This window comes from Vombatus ursinus, unplaced genomic scaffold (assembly GCF_900497805.2).
Source record: "Vombatus ursinus unplaced genomic scaffold, bare-nosed wombat genome assembly UNPS02014942.1, whole genome shotgun sequence".
NCBI lineage: Eukaryota > Metazoa > Chordata > Mammalia > Diprotodontia > Vombatidae > Vombatus > Vombatus ursinus.
This window is the reverse complement of record NW_020954720.1, coordinates 22073658-22087582: the sequence shown is the minus strand read 5'-3', so window position 1 is coordinate 22087582 and position 13925 is coordinate 22073658. Positions and strand designations below refer to the sequence as shown.

The window sequence follows — 13925 nt, the reverse complement described above, 5'->3', positions numbered from 1 at the left end:
AAAGAAAGAAAGAAAGAAAGAAAGAAAGAAAGAAAGAAAGAAAGAAAATCCCATCATGTTTTCTGATTATAAAAGCATTTAATTCATAAATTCAAAAATTCACAAATTCTTGTAAGATTTTCCCTGACATTTCAAAACTACTTAAGATTCCATACAAAACATAACAACAAAGACAATTCCATTTAGGGACTCTATACATAAAACAGGAAGATGTAATCTCAATAAAGATGTCTGACACTGATGGAGGAGATTCAGTGCTGTGTCCAGTTTGAAGAGATTTCTCTGTGGATAGTCAGGTCCTCTAGATGTTCCTATTAGGGAGATTATGGTTTAATCAAGGATCTGGAATATTGCAGAGCCTTTTCTAAGACATTTTTGACAACTCCAAAGATTTTAATATGACCATCCACATAGTAAAGAGAACGTGGATGCATAATAACTATTGCCTAGTTTAGGGGTTGCAATTAGATGGTCAGTCTATATAATTTATCCAAGTGCATTTATTTATAATTGGAGCAGAAAAAACAGATGGACCATGTATTGGACCTAGAGTTAAATTGGTTAGGGAGAGCAAGCTATATGGTCTTTGTAAAGTTAAATTACAAAGATCTTTTATTAATGCCAAGATTCTCCAGGAAACAAATAACCTACTTTTTCCTTTTTTTTCTTTTCTTTTTTTTCTATCTCGCCTAAATACCAAGCCTAAAAGTATGTTTAAATAATGAAAAGTTAACACTACACAACAGATGGTTGAGAGGTACAGTTGGACAAAGTACAATATGTCTTCAGTGATGAACTTCAAGGAAGAATTGTATAAGATATCATCAAGGGAATGTATGACAGGGAAAGAAGATGAGTGGCTCTTGTGACAAGATTGAGGAATGACAAATGATCAGCCCTAATTATCCACCAGTATTTTTGTGATATCTGGAGAAAGCAAATGATATCTCTAGTATTTTGGGTCGGTCACCTGTGTTTTACTGATGGGAGATCACATCCAAGAATGGAATAAGAGGATCAGGAATGGGTGGCTTGTGATAGTGTCTCTTCTTATATCTTTTCTCCTCTTACCTCATGTCACAGGCTAAAAATGCACAAGTATGATGATTATCTATGTTATTTGTGTTACTCATAAGTAAGGGAATTTGTTTTTAGTAATGGAAAACTATGAGACCATGTTCTATTTGTTTTTTACTTCATTGATATGAAAACTAGAAAGAGAATAGTCTTGTTTTTTTTTTTTCATCCTTCCACCATTTGGGTACACTTCACTTATTGGAATCAGAGTATCAAAAGAGTTTAGTTAATCTCTGACTTTCCCTCTCTTTCAAAAAAAAGTTATATTTTCAATGTGAAAATTTTAGTATGTTTTCTTAGATAAATCACTGAAAATATAATCATAATTATGAAACACTTATATTTGGTCTATACATGTGTTAGGAGATAAGTTAAATAGAGGTCCTATACTTTAACTATTTATAAGACAACAGTGGACGAACAGCTTAAACAATCACGTTATATTGGCAATGCTAAGTTAAATGAAACATAGTGTTTTTACATATAGCCAATGGCCAAGTGAATCATGGAGACTAAGCATACTTGGACATCAAAATACTTCTTAGTCTTTAAGGAGGAAGTCCTTCAGGATTTATACATTTATGGAAATGGAGTCTGTTACTGATTTCACCATTAGAAGACTTTAGAAATGCTTTCCAAAGAGTCATATTAGAAGTAGGAAAAGTATTACTCAAATTCATTTGAATGTAGAAAAAATAGTTAATCATTTATTTATCAGAATAAAAAAATCATGATGAATCTCATAATAGAAGACAGCATGATTACATGATAAGGGCTTTTTTTTAATCCTATAATTTCTATAAGAGAAAAGATTCAAAGCTTTCACATTTTATTTCAATAGACCATAGAATACTTTCAGTAAGATTTTAATGTTTTCTAGTGACCTCAGCTGACACTTTCCCTCCTGTAAATGCAACATTTTTTTTTTCATTATTACTGGATCCATGATAAAATGATGCTATGGTCTATTTATTTTTAAGTGGCCCTTCATTGTGCCAGCAGATGGCATTGGTGACTATTTTTGGAAATGAACATCTGTGTGATAGAGCTGCCTGATTGAGGAAACAGATATTCACAGAACAAATCTGATTGAACAAGAATTTAATTCTGAGCACCTAGAATGGTGCCTTGAACATTACAGATGCTTAGGAAATATTTCTTGAATTGTTGAGTTGAATGTTGAATGTCAAACAGTTCTATTATTATGTTTGATGAAGTTTGGTTAATCTCTCTTTTGATCTTTCTTAAAGGACAGGGATTGGGGTGTATACCAACATCTAAAATTGAAAATGTGGTTTTGTTATTGCTTGATTTTTATTGCAATTTAATCTTCAAAAATATGCATAATTTTTAAATTAACTTAATCTAAAAGAAAAGATAGCCAAAAAATTAGTCATCTTTTACTGAAATGAATTATGATGTGCCAAATACATAAAAGCTAGTCATAGGCATCAAAAGTGAATTCAGTTCAGAAAAAATTTTGAAGGTAATTTTTCCTATAGAGTAGGGGAAATCACATGAAAAGGAATGAACTAAAGAATGCAGTGTGATCTATAGTGACTAGATACTAATAAAGGTCTCCAGGATTACAGAAATACTAAATAAAAAAAAAATCACATTGTTGTTAACGCATTTAAATAGGCATTTTCTAGCAATTGAGAAAAAAAAACTCCAAACTCCTCCCAAAAGGGGGTCAGTAGTAATTCTCTCTCACACACACATACACATGCACACACGCACATACACACATGTATACGTAACACATATATACATATACACACATATGTGTGTAGGAGAGAAGCAAAATAATAAATATACATGTGTGTATTTATGTATATATATATACACACATATGTGTGTATGCATGTGTATATATGCATTGTGTATGTATAGATAGATGTGTGTCTATATGGGTGTATGGGTATATGTATATACATGTATGCATGTGTGTATGTATATATGCATATACATATATACACACGCACACATGCAGCACACATATACATGTACATATATACACATGTGCATGTACATATATGTATATACATGTGCATAGACACACATATACATATATGCATATATATGGAGAGAAGGAAATACAGTTTCTAATAAGCCAAGAATATGCAACTGATGACTTCTTTCAGATATTAATTCATCTTGAATGTGCTGTGGTTATCATGGTATTAAGTGGTAAGTCAGAATAGTAATTAGCTTATATTAAAGGTTAATTATACCTTAATCAATCTTTCAAGTATGAGATGAATCCATGCAAGACCAGGTGTTATTGACCTGTACTGAAGATTTTGAACTAGAATAGGAATATAAAACACCATCTAGATGAGCTGAGTTGATAAACCAGAGGTAAAAGTCTATAAATTATTATGTTTGCATATAATACATTGACATTTTATCTTAAGCCCTTTTGAACATTCTTGTCAACATTAAGAAAACACAAAAGAAGAAAATGTTCTATTTTGCTTTTATATCCTTGATTCTCTGACTTACACTTTGGAATTTCACTGTTGTGAATACTCTACACACCTATACTGGTTACATGAGAATTAAGTCATTTCTTTACTGATTTAGAAATATTTCAAGCAAATTCAACATCAAATCAGAGTATATTCAATAGAAAAAAAAACAGATAGCTTTAGATTTAATCATGAGTCATGGACATCATTATCACTGTGGATATAGAACTAGAAAGGTGACCATTTCATCCAATGCTCTAATCTTCCAAATGAGGAAACTGAGAACCAGGGAAGTTCTTCTGTTGTCATCTAAATTGTCCCCAACACAAGCTATTCCACTGGAGCTATGAGTATCTTTGGACAATCTCTGAGTTGCTAAGGCTGATCTGGAAAACTCACCCAACATTGAGTTCTTCATGATTATATGCCAGTCATTCCCTCTAGTATGGAATGACTTAGTATCTTTGTGAATGGGCAAAACACTATGGAAACTATTTATTTTCCTTAAACTTTTCTTCCCCCATAAAGAGTTATTTCCATACATTTCTTTTGTAATTTTAGACCCTGATTTCACTATATAACATTATAACTATACAGCCTCAGATTAATCACTTCATAAAAACCTGATCAATGTCTCCCCTTTCACAATCAGAGGGCCCCTAATGGCATATGGTACTGATGACTTGTGAGTTACAGGGCTTATGTGATCTTGCAGAATGAAGAGGTTCTTGGGGCATATTGTAGAAATTCAGAGGAGTGCAGCTGGGTGGGTTTAGCTATGGACAGTGAATGGGGGTGGGTGGTGGAAAAACAGAAATCTCTAGGGTAAATTTGCAGCTCTGATGGAAGTGCCCAGGGATCTCAAAAATATAACAGCAACTCAGAAAGGTTTGAGTGCTCTTTCACCTTACTCGAGATTGCTGTTAGATGAGACCACTTCTGGGAGCCAAGGTGGCAGAGTAAAGCAGTAAATAACCATGAGTCTCTCATTTTCACCACCAAATAACCAAAATTAGCACCCCAAAAACTAATCAAGGAATAGCAGAACCAGCAAAAAGATGAGGGAAACAATCTTTTTGTCCCAGAAACTTGGAATATAGGCAAGAAAGGTCTTTCTCACATAAGAAAAAAAGGAACACAGCCCAGGACAAGAAGTATCCCAGCAAGCCAGAAAACCAGTGGTAGATCCTGAGAACCAGTGCAGTGGAGCAGGTAAATGCCAACACCAGAAACTCCCCACTCCACCCCCCAACACTACTCAAATGACTCAACATGGCCAGAGGAACTGGCAGACTGCAGCACTGAGAACTGCCAGGTGCTTCAGTGTAGCCTCCAGCAAAGAGACAACCTCCAGTGGCCAGACTCCACATGCTTCAGCATAGCCTCAGGCAAACAGGCAACAGCCAGTAGCCAGATTACCACATGCTTCAGTGTTGCCCAGGGAAATGCAGAAACATATTACCAACTTCAGTATATGCCAGAAATGAACACTAGGACCCTGGCTCAGCATCAGGTAGGCTACTAGACCCCCTAAAGGCTCCAACAGTGCCAGCCACCTCTCACCATAAGACCTCAGCACAGGACCAGACATGTAGGTCAGGAGTGGGCCTCAGGGCAACATCAGTGCAGCAACAGGTAAATAGCCAAGGCTGACAGACCCTGGCATGGGAAACCTGAGAGAGTGCCCCTTCTACCCTGGGAGCAGAGCTCAAATTTAAAAGAAATGTAAAAAAAAAAGCCAAAAAAAGATGAACAAACAAACAACAAAAAGAATCTGACCATAAATAGTTGTTATGGTGACAGGGAAGGCAAAGACACAAACTCAGAAGAGGACAACAATGTCAAAACATCTATGGGCAAAACCCCAAAGAAAAATGGTGAGTGGTCTCAAGCCCAAAAATAACTAATGTAAGAGCTCAAAAAAGAACTTAAAATCATATAAAAGAGGTAGAAGAAAATTGGGAAAAGAAATGAGAGTGATGCAAGAGAATTAGGGAGGTGAAAGAGTCAATAGTTTGGAAAAAGAAAAGAACTACTTAAAAAGTAGAATTGAACAAATGGAAAAGGAGATACAAAAATCCGCTGAAGAAAACAACTCCTTAAAGAACACAATAGGCCAAATGGAAAAGAAAGTACAAAAGCTAACTGAGGAAAACAAGACCTTAAAAATTAGAATTGGGCAAGTGGAAGCTAATAACTCTATGAGACATCAAGAATCAACCAAACAAATTCAAAAGAATGAAAAAAAATGGAAGAAAATGTAAAATACTTCATTGGAAAATCAACTGATCTGATAAATAGATCCATGAGAAACAATATCAGAATCATTGAGATAGCTGAAAGCTATAATTAAAAGGAGATCCTGGACAACATCTTTCAGGAAATCGTCAAGAAAAACTGCCCTGATATCCTGGAACCAGACGGCAAAATAGGCATTGAAAGAATCCACCAATCACCTCAGGAAAGAAATACCAAAATAAAAACTCCAAGGAATATTATAGCCACATTTCAGAACTATCAAGACAAAGGAAAAATACTACAACTGGTTAGAAAAATAAATTTGAAATATTGGGCAGCCACAATCAGATTACACAGAACTTGGTAGTTGTAACATTAAAGTCAAGGTCAAGGAACACAACATTCTGGAAGGCAGTTAGGACTACAACCAAGAATCACTTACCTGGCAAAATTAAGCATAATTTGTCAAAGGGGAAAATCATCACTCAATGGAATAGAAAGATTTCAAGCTTTCATAAGGAGAAGAATAGAATTAAACCAAAAATTTGACCTCCAATATCAATATACAAGAGAAGCCTAAAAAGGGAAAAAGGGAAAAGAAAACATAACAGATTCAATAGAGCTAAAGCACCTATATCCCTACATGGGAAGAGGGCACTTACAAATACATCACTAATAGTACAGATAGAAGGAATATAAACAGATAGAGGGTACAGGTATAAGGTGAATTTGAGGGAAGGACATTTTAAGGAATAAGAAAGAGAAGTACACTGGGTGCAGAATGAAGAGAGAGGTAGATTGAAGTATAAATTATTTCACTTGAAGTGGCAGAAAGACCTATTACAGTGTAGCAGAAGATGTGAGGGTGGGCGATGGGCATTGCTTGAACCTTACTCTCATCAGTATTGGCTCAAAGACAGAATAATACACAAAATCAATTGAATGTAGAAATCAATCTTCTCTGACAGGAAAGTAGGAAGGGAGGAAATTAAGTAAAGGATGGGGATGGAAACTGACAGAAAGGAGGGCAAATCAGAGGAGGTGGTAGACAGAAGCAAAACACTGATGAGGAGGGAAAGGGCAAAGAAGAGAGAGGGTCAATAGGAGGAGGAATAGGATGGAGGGGAATACACAGTTAGGAATCGTACCTGAATATGAATGAGATGAACTCTCCCATAAAATGGAAGTGGATAGCAAAGCGGATGAAAAACCAAAATCATACAGCATGTTGTTTATAAGAAACACACTTGAAACAGAGAGACACACAATATAAAGATAAGGGGCTGCACCAGAATCAATTATGCTTCAGCAGAAGAAAAAAAAGCAGGGATAGCAATCCTGATCTCAGAAAAAAAAAGCAAAAAATAGACCTAATTAAAAGAGGTAAGAAAGGAAACTATATTTTGCTAAAAGGCACAATAGAAAATGAAGTAATATCAATACTAAACATTTATGCATCAAGTGGTATAGCATCCAAATTCTTAAAGGAGAAGTTACTTCAGTTACATGTTCATGACCAAACAATGAATAGAGGGTATTATGAAATGTAAAATAGATAATTTTGATTAAGTTAAATTAAATGTTATTATATTAAACTAAAAAAGCTTTTGCACAAACAACTTAGAAAAAGAAATTGAACATGCCATCAATGAACTCCCTAGGAAAAATCCCCCAGGGCCAGATGGGTTCACAAGTGAATTCTACCAAACATTTAAAGAATGATTAATTTTAGTACTATATAAACTATTTGGAAAAATAGGCAAATAATGAGTCCTACCAAACTCCTTTTATGACACAAATATGGTGCTGATATTTAAACCAAGAAGAGCTAAAGAGGAGAAATAAAATTACAGACCAATTTCCATAATTAATATTTATACAAAAATTTTGAACAAAATACTAGCAAGGTGATTACAGCAATATATCACAAGGATTATAGGGGGATTTATAGCAGGAATGCAGGGTTGGTTCAATATTAGGAAAACTATCAACCTAATTGCCTGTATCAATTACAAAACCACCAGAAATCATATAAATATCTCAATAGATGATGAAAAAGTTTTTGACAAAATTAACAATATCCATCTAAAACTATCAGTAAGCATTATCTGTAATGGGGATAAATTATAAACTTATACAATAAGATCAAGGGCATAGCAAGGATGCCCCTTATCACCACTATTTTTCAATATAGTACTAGAAATTTTAGCTACAGCAATAACAGAAGAAAAAGAAATCAAAGAAATTAGAAAAGGTAATGAAGAAACAAATCTACACAAATCATTTGTGTCCTATCATTTTCCTGTTTTCGCGGCACTTTTTGTCAAATAGTGAGTTCATATCCCAATAGCTGCTCTCTATTGATTGTTTGGTCATGAGTTCTTCCCTTCTTCATAGATCTGACAGGTAAACTATTTTTTGCTCTTCTGATTTGCTTATGATATCACCCTTTATGTTTAAATCACAAACAAATGAAAAAACACTCTTTGCAGATGATATGATGGTATGCGTAGAGAACCCTAGAGAATCAACTAAAAAAAAAAACTACTTGCAATGATTAACAACTTTAGCAAAGTTGCAAGATATAAAATAAACTCACATAAATCACCAGCATTTTTTTTAAAAGTCTTCTTGAATTCTGTTTTGTAGGCCCTGTTGATTTCTTGTGTGTGATCATTGCTGCGAGTGGTGAAGGTCTCAGTGAGGCTTGCTTCATCTGTGCCAGCACCCTTGATGGCTTCTTTTATTTCATAAACCAGTGTCTTCATTGAAGCCAGGATGGTCTTCTGAAAATTCACTGTAAATTTTGATTTGAGATCCTTGGTAAGGTCTTTCCCATATGTTGTTTTGAAGGAAAGAAGGATCTGCTGCCTCTGCTTGTTGGAGCAACTTCCAAGGCAGTCGATGATGGCCTGTTCATCAGTCACAAATCCTCTCATAGCTTTCTGCAAGACTTCTGCATCCCTCAGGAGATCAAAGAAGAAAGCATTTGGGATGGTGCCTTGTTTTCCAAACTGAAATGGCAGTGTGGCTAGGGTGACTGATCCTGAGAATCCGGGGTAGGCTGTCACTGGTTGGTGTTACTCAGGTGGTAGCGCTGGCTGCTGGCAAGGTAGTGGCATTGGGTATTGCCCTGGATAGGTCATTGGAAGCTGACCAAGATAGGCCTCTGGAGCTTGCTGCCCAGGAGGAGACATATATTGGCCTGGCACAGGGCTCCCAAGGTATTCTGGGTAAGCTGGCATTCCTGAGGGTGAGTTTCCCCAGGAGGTGGGTACATTCCATAAGGGGTCACTGGTTGCTGGGCAAGAGGGGGCTGTAAAAACCCCACCAGGAAGAACGAGTGGAAAACCTCCTCCCCATATTCTAGGATACATATTTGCCATATTGGTTCCTTCAAATGTCCCTAACATGTTAGAAGCCTTTCCTGAAAGATAATCCTGGTTGAACTGCCCAGTATAGTTGGCCACATTGTCCAGACAAATTGGAAGCATGTTGGGGGGATAGGCTGTGCCCCCCCCCAGGCATTACCATCTGGGGCAGCTTGTGGGTAGCCACCTCTGAGGGAAGGATAGCCTGAATAATTCATTGCTTAGACCTCTCAGTGCAACCGTCTCTCCAGCCAATGCTTCTCTGTCCCACCATCTGACTCCCTCGCTGGCCCCCCCAAATCACTTTTGATTGGAGAAATACAAATTAAAACAACTCTGAGGTACCACCTCACACAAATCCAATTGGCTAATATGACAAAAAAAGGAAAATGACAAATGTTGTAGAAGATGTGGGAAAATGGAACACTAATGCATTTTTGGTCAAGTTGTGAACTGATTCAACCATTCTGGAAAGCAATTTGAAACTACGCCCAAAGAACTATAAAACTGATCCAGCAATACCACTGCTAGGTCTGTATCCCAAAGATATCATAATAAAAAGAAAAAGAATTACATACACAAAAATATCTAGAGTGAGTATTTTCATGGTGGCAAAATATGGGAAATTGAGGGGATGTCCACCATTTGAGGAATGGTTGAACAAGCTGTGGTACATGAATGTAATTGAATACTATTGCGCAATAAGAATTAATGAACAGACCGGTTTCAGAAAAAAGTCTGGAAAGGCTTGTATGAACTGATGCAAAGTGAAATAAGCAGAACCAGGAAAATATTGTACACAGTATCAGCAACATTGTGTGATAATCAACTATGAATGACATAGCTCTTCTCAGCAACACAATGATACAAGATAAGTACAGAGGACTAATGATGGCAAATGCTGTCCATATCCAGATAAAGAACTGATGGACTCTGGATGCAGATCTAAGCATTCTTTTTTATTTACTTAATTCTTTTTCATGTTTTTTTTCCTTTTGATCAGTTTCTTTTTTCACAACTGTGACTAATATGCAAATATGTTTTACATGATAGCATATATCAAATGTATAACCTATATCAAATTCACTACCAATTTTGGAAAAGGGGAGGGGGAGCAGAGAGGGAGAAAAATTTGGAACTCAGAATCTTGTAAAATGAATGCTAAAATTTTCTTGACATGTAATTGGGAAAAAATAACATACTACTCAAAAAAAAGAAAAAAGAAAGAAAAGGATGTGATTAAAAAAAGATTGCTGTTTTTGATCCCCTAATTCAGTCCACCACAGTTGTGAAAAGGGCCGTGAGCCTCAGAGAGAGCAAATATTTGGCTTCCTTCATGCAAGGTTGTGTAAAGGGTGAAATGACAATATTAATCCAGGAGAAGCAATGGAGAATTTAGCATTGCCAGAAAGATTGGGGGAAGGGCTTACTGAAGTACCTAACCCAATGTGGCCCTTCACTGGGGAATGGGATCTTGGTCTTTTGGACCTATGAGAACAGGTGAGAAAGATGACACCAAGTGCATCTCAGGACTCAGCTCAATGAGACTCAACCAATAAAACTCAGCTAATAACTTGCCAAACAAACAGTTAAACATAATCAGTATTTCTTATCAAAAGAATTTTTGAATTTTCAATGCAATTCTATTTCTTGGTTTTCTTTCACCATTGTCCACTTAAGATCACTTTCTCAGTCCCTATGCATCAAATTTATACTCATGCACACTTTCCCCCTCTCTATCTTCTCCTGCATATTGCTGCTTGCAAAACAATAATCATTAGCTCCTATTTTAACTAGTCCAATTTTTCATTAAACTTAAACAAAACAGAAATACATTAAACAGACAAAAAACACTTATTCAATTATTTAACCACCAATAATAACATCCATGCTTTGAAATCTCTAAGAAGTGCCAAATCTTTGGATAAGTAATGCATACGTGTAATTGTGGGTGATCCATTTTAGTAATACTAAAGGGTATTTTGATAGTAGTAAGTATGTATCATAGAGATCATTTTATATAAATTTTCTAGTTTTAGTTATGCATGTAAATATTGCCAATTGCCAGAAAAATCTTTTTAACAAATTCATTATTATAATGATGTTCCTGTTAATCTTTTTTCTTGTTGTCCTGCTTTACAGAATCAAATTTATGTGCAAAGTATAGATTTTTTGCCATCCCAATGAATCTATGAGTTACATTAAATTCATTAAAAACATTAATTTAGTTCTAGGCACAAAAAGTCAAAAAAAATTCCTTGTTATCCTAATTAAAGAATATAATATGTTTACAAATAAATACAATCTTCAATTGAATATTGATGTCGTGAATTCGAATGCTGCTTCCAGGGATTCAGATGATAACCCACCCATATCTATTCAAACTATGGTCAGCATAGTACCTGGCACATGGTGAACACTTAATAAATATTTCTTGCCTGCTTGCTATGCTATCACTAGTGTCATGTCCATGACATTTTCTAGGGACAGTCTGCTTAATGTACTGCAGGCTGCCTTGCTTTCTTCTGACATTTCAAGGATATCAAATGGAATATTCTGCCATTCTTCTTCATATAACCATGTGACTTTTCATTGCCATGTGAGTGATATTTGTTTTCATTTCTGAGATTTTTTATATTTATATTTCATAGCCATACTATAATATCAAAATATTCTTATTAAAATGATGAACTTTTATTTCTAGAAGTTTTTGATTACTGAGTTTTATCATATGTACACATATATGTACACATATATGTATACATTTAATTATATAAAATATAGGCATGTGTGTACAAAAGTATACATGTATATATGTAAGATACATACATATATAAATACACCTACATAGATATGTATGAAAAACAATAAAAATAAGATTATTGAGCTCAGAATTCAACCAAAAGATGAAAGTAAGCTATAGAGTATTCAAGTAGCAAAACTCCTTTAGGTATATAAAATATAACACACAAATATATAATATATTTCTATATAGATAAACATACATATATGTGTGTGTGATAGAATATGCAATTTTCTATCACATTCTAGATATTCTTTATCCACCTGGTCTTTTCTGCATGGATGGTCATGAAAAATTTCTTTGAGTATTTAAAGATCTCTCATATGATGCTCTATAATATTCAGCCACTAACAGTTACTAAGTCTTATGGATTCTACTTTAATTTCAGCTCTTGTTTGTGTCTTCTTTCTACCCACATAGTCTTTACTCTAATCACCTCTCATCTGGTCATCTGTAATAAAATCCTAAATGATCTCCCTGATTTCAGTTTCTATCCTCTTCAATTCATCACCTATTTTCATCAGAATTGGCTGAAAGAGAGAATAATGTAGAACTCAGTTGGGTACAGAAATCTCTAACCATATAGGCAAGTAAGAAGGGAAGGGGATAAGAAAGGAAAGGCAACTGATAGAAGGGGTGTAGTTTGGGGTAGGTAAAAATCAGAAGCAAAACACTTCTGAAAATAGACAGGGTAAAAAGAGAGATTGTGTAGGATAAATGGGAAAAATAGGATGGAGAGAAATACATAGTTGGTAGTCATTACTGTGAAAAAAAGTTATGAACAAGCAGTTTTCAGACTAAGTAATCAAAGCTATCTATAGTCATATAAAAATGCTCTCAATCACTATTGATAAGAGAAATGCAAATTTAACAAGTCTGAGCTACCACTTCATGCCTATCTGATGAGCTAATATGACAGAAAAGGAAAATGATAAATATTGGAGAAGATGTGGGAAAATTGGAACATTAACACACTGTTCATGGAGTTGTGAACTGATCCAACTATTCTGGAAAGCAATTTGGAACTATGCATAAAGGGCAACCAAACTGTGCATATCCTTTGATCCAGCAATACTACTACTAGTTCTATATCCCTAAGAGATCATAAAAAAGGGGAAAGGATCTATATGTAACAAAATATTTATAACAGCTCTCTTGTGGTGGCAAAGAATTGGAAATGGAGGGGATGCCCATTGATTGGGCAATGGCTGAACAAATTGTGATATGTGAATATAATGGAATACTACTGTGCTATAAGAAATGATGAACAGTAAGAAAAACCTGATTTCAGAAAAACCTGAAAAGACTGATAGACTTGAAAAAACTTGATGCTGAGTGAAGTGAGAACTAAGAGAATATTGAACACAGCAACAGTAAAATTGTGTGATGATTAATTATGACAGACTTAGCTCTTCTTTGCAAGATGATGATCCAAGACAATTCCAAAAGACTTGTGATGGAAAATGCTAACCACATCCAGAGAAAGAACTACAAAGTGTGAATGCCATGAAAGTATACTATTTTCACTTGTTTGTTTTTGTTTTTGTTTTGTTTTGTTTTTTTCTTTCTTATGTTTTTCCCCACTTTGTTCTGATTCTTCTTTTGCAACATGACTAATGTGGAATATGTTTAACATGATTGTAAATTTATAACCTATATCAGACTGCTTGCTGTCTAGGGGAGGGGGGAGGAGAGGGAAGGAGGAAGAACATTTTGGAACTCAATATTTTACAGAAATGAATGTTGAAAACTGTCTTTACATGTAATTAAAAAAGTAAAATACTATTGAGATTTGAAAAATAAAATGAAGTTAATGAGTGATGTTTACTTTTCCCTGGACAGGAAACAAACTCTTACACTACACAATCAATGTGTTCTTAGCCTAATACAATTGTCCTTTCTTCCACTATGGAGTACAATTGTAACTCAAATCTGTACTATATCTGAATCTGAAATCTGAAAATT

At 35.0% G+C, this 13925-nt stretch overlaps 1 pseudogene; it reads right to left on the bottom strand.

The window, feature by feature from the left end:
* The window catches only part of LOC114029919, a 110725-nt pseudogene extending 101350 nt beyond the window's left edge, over positions 1–9375 (bottom strand).
* Positions 9376–13925: the final 4550 nt, after the last annotated feature.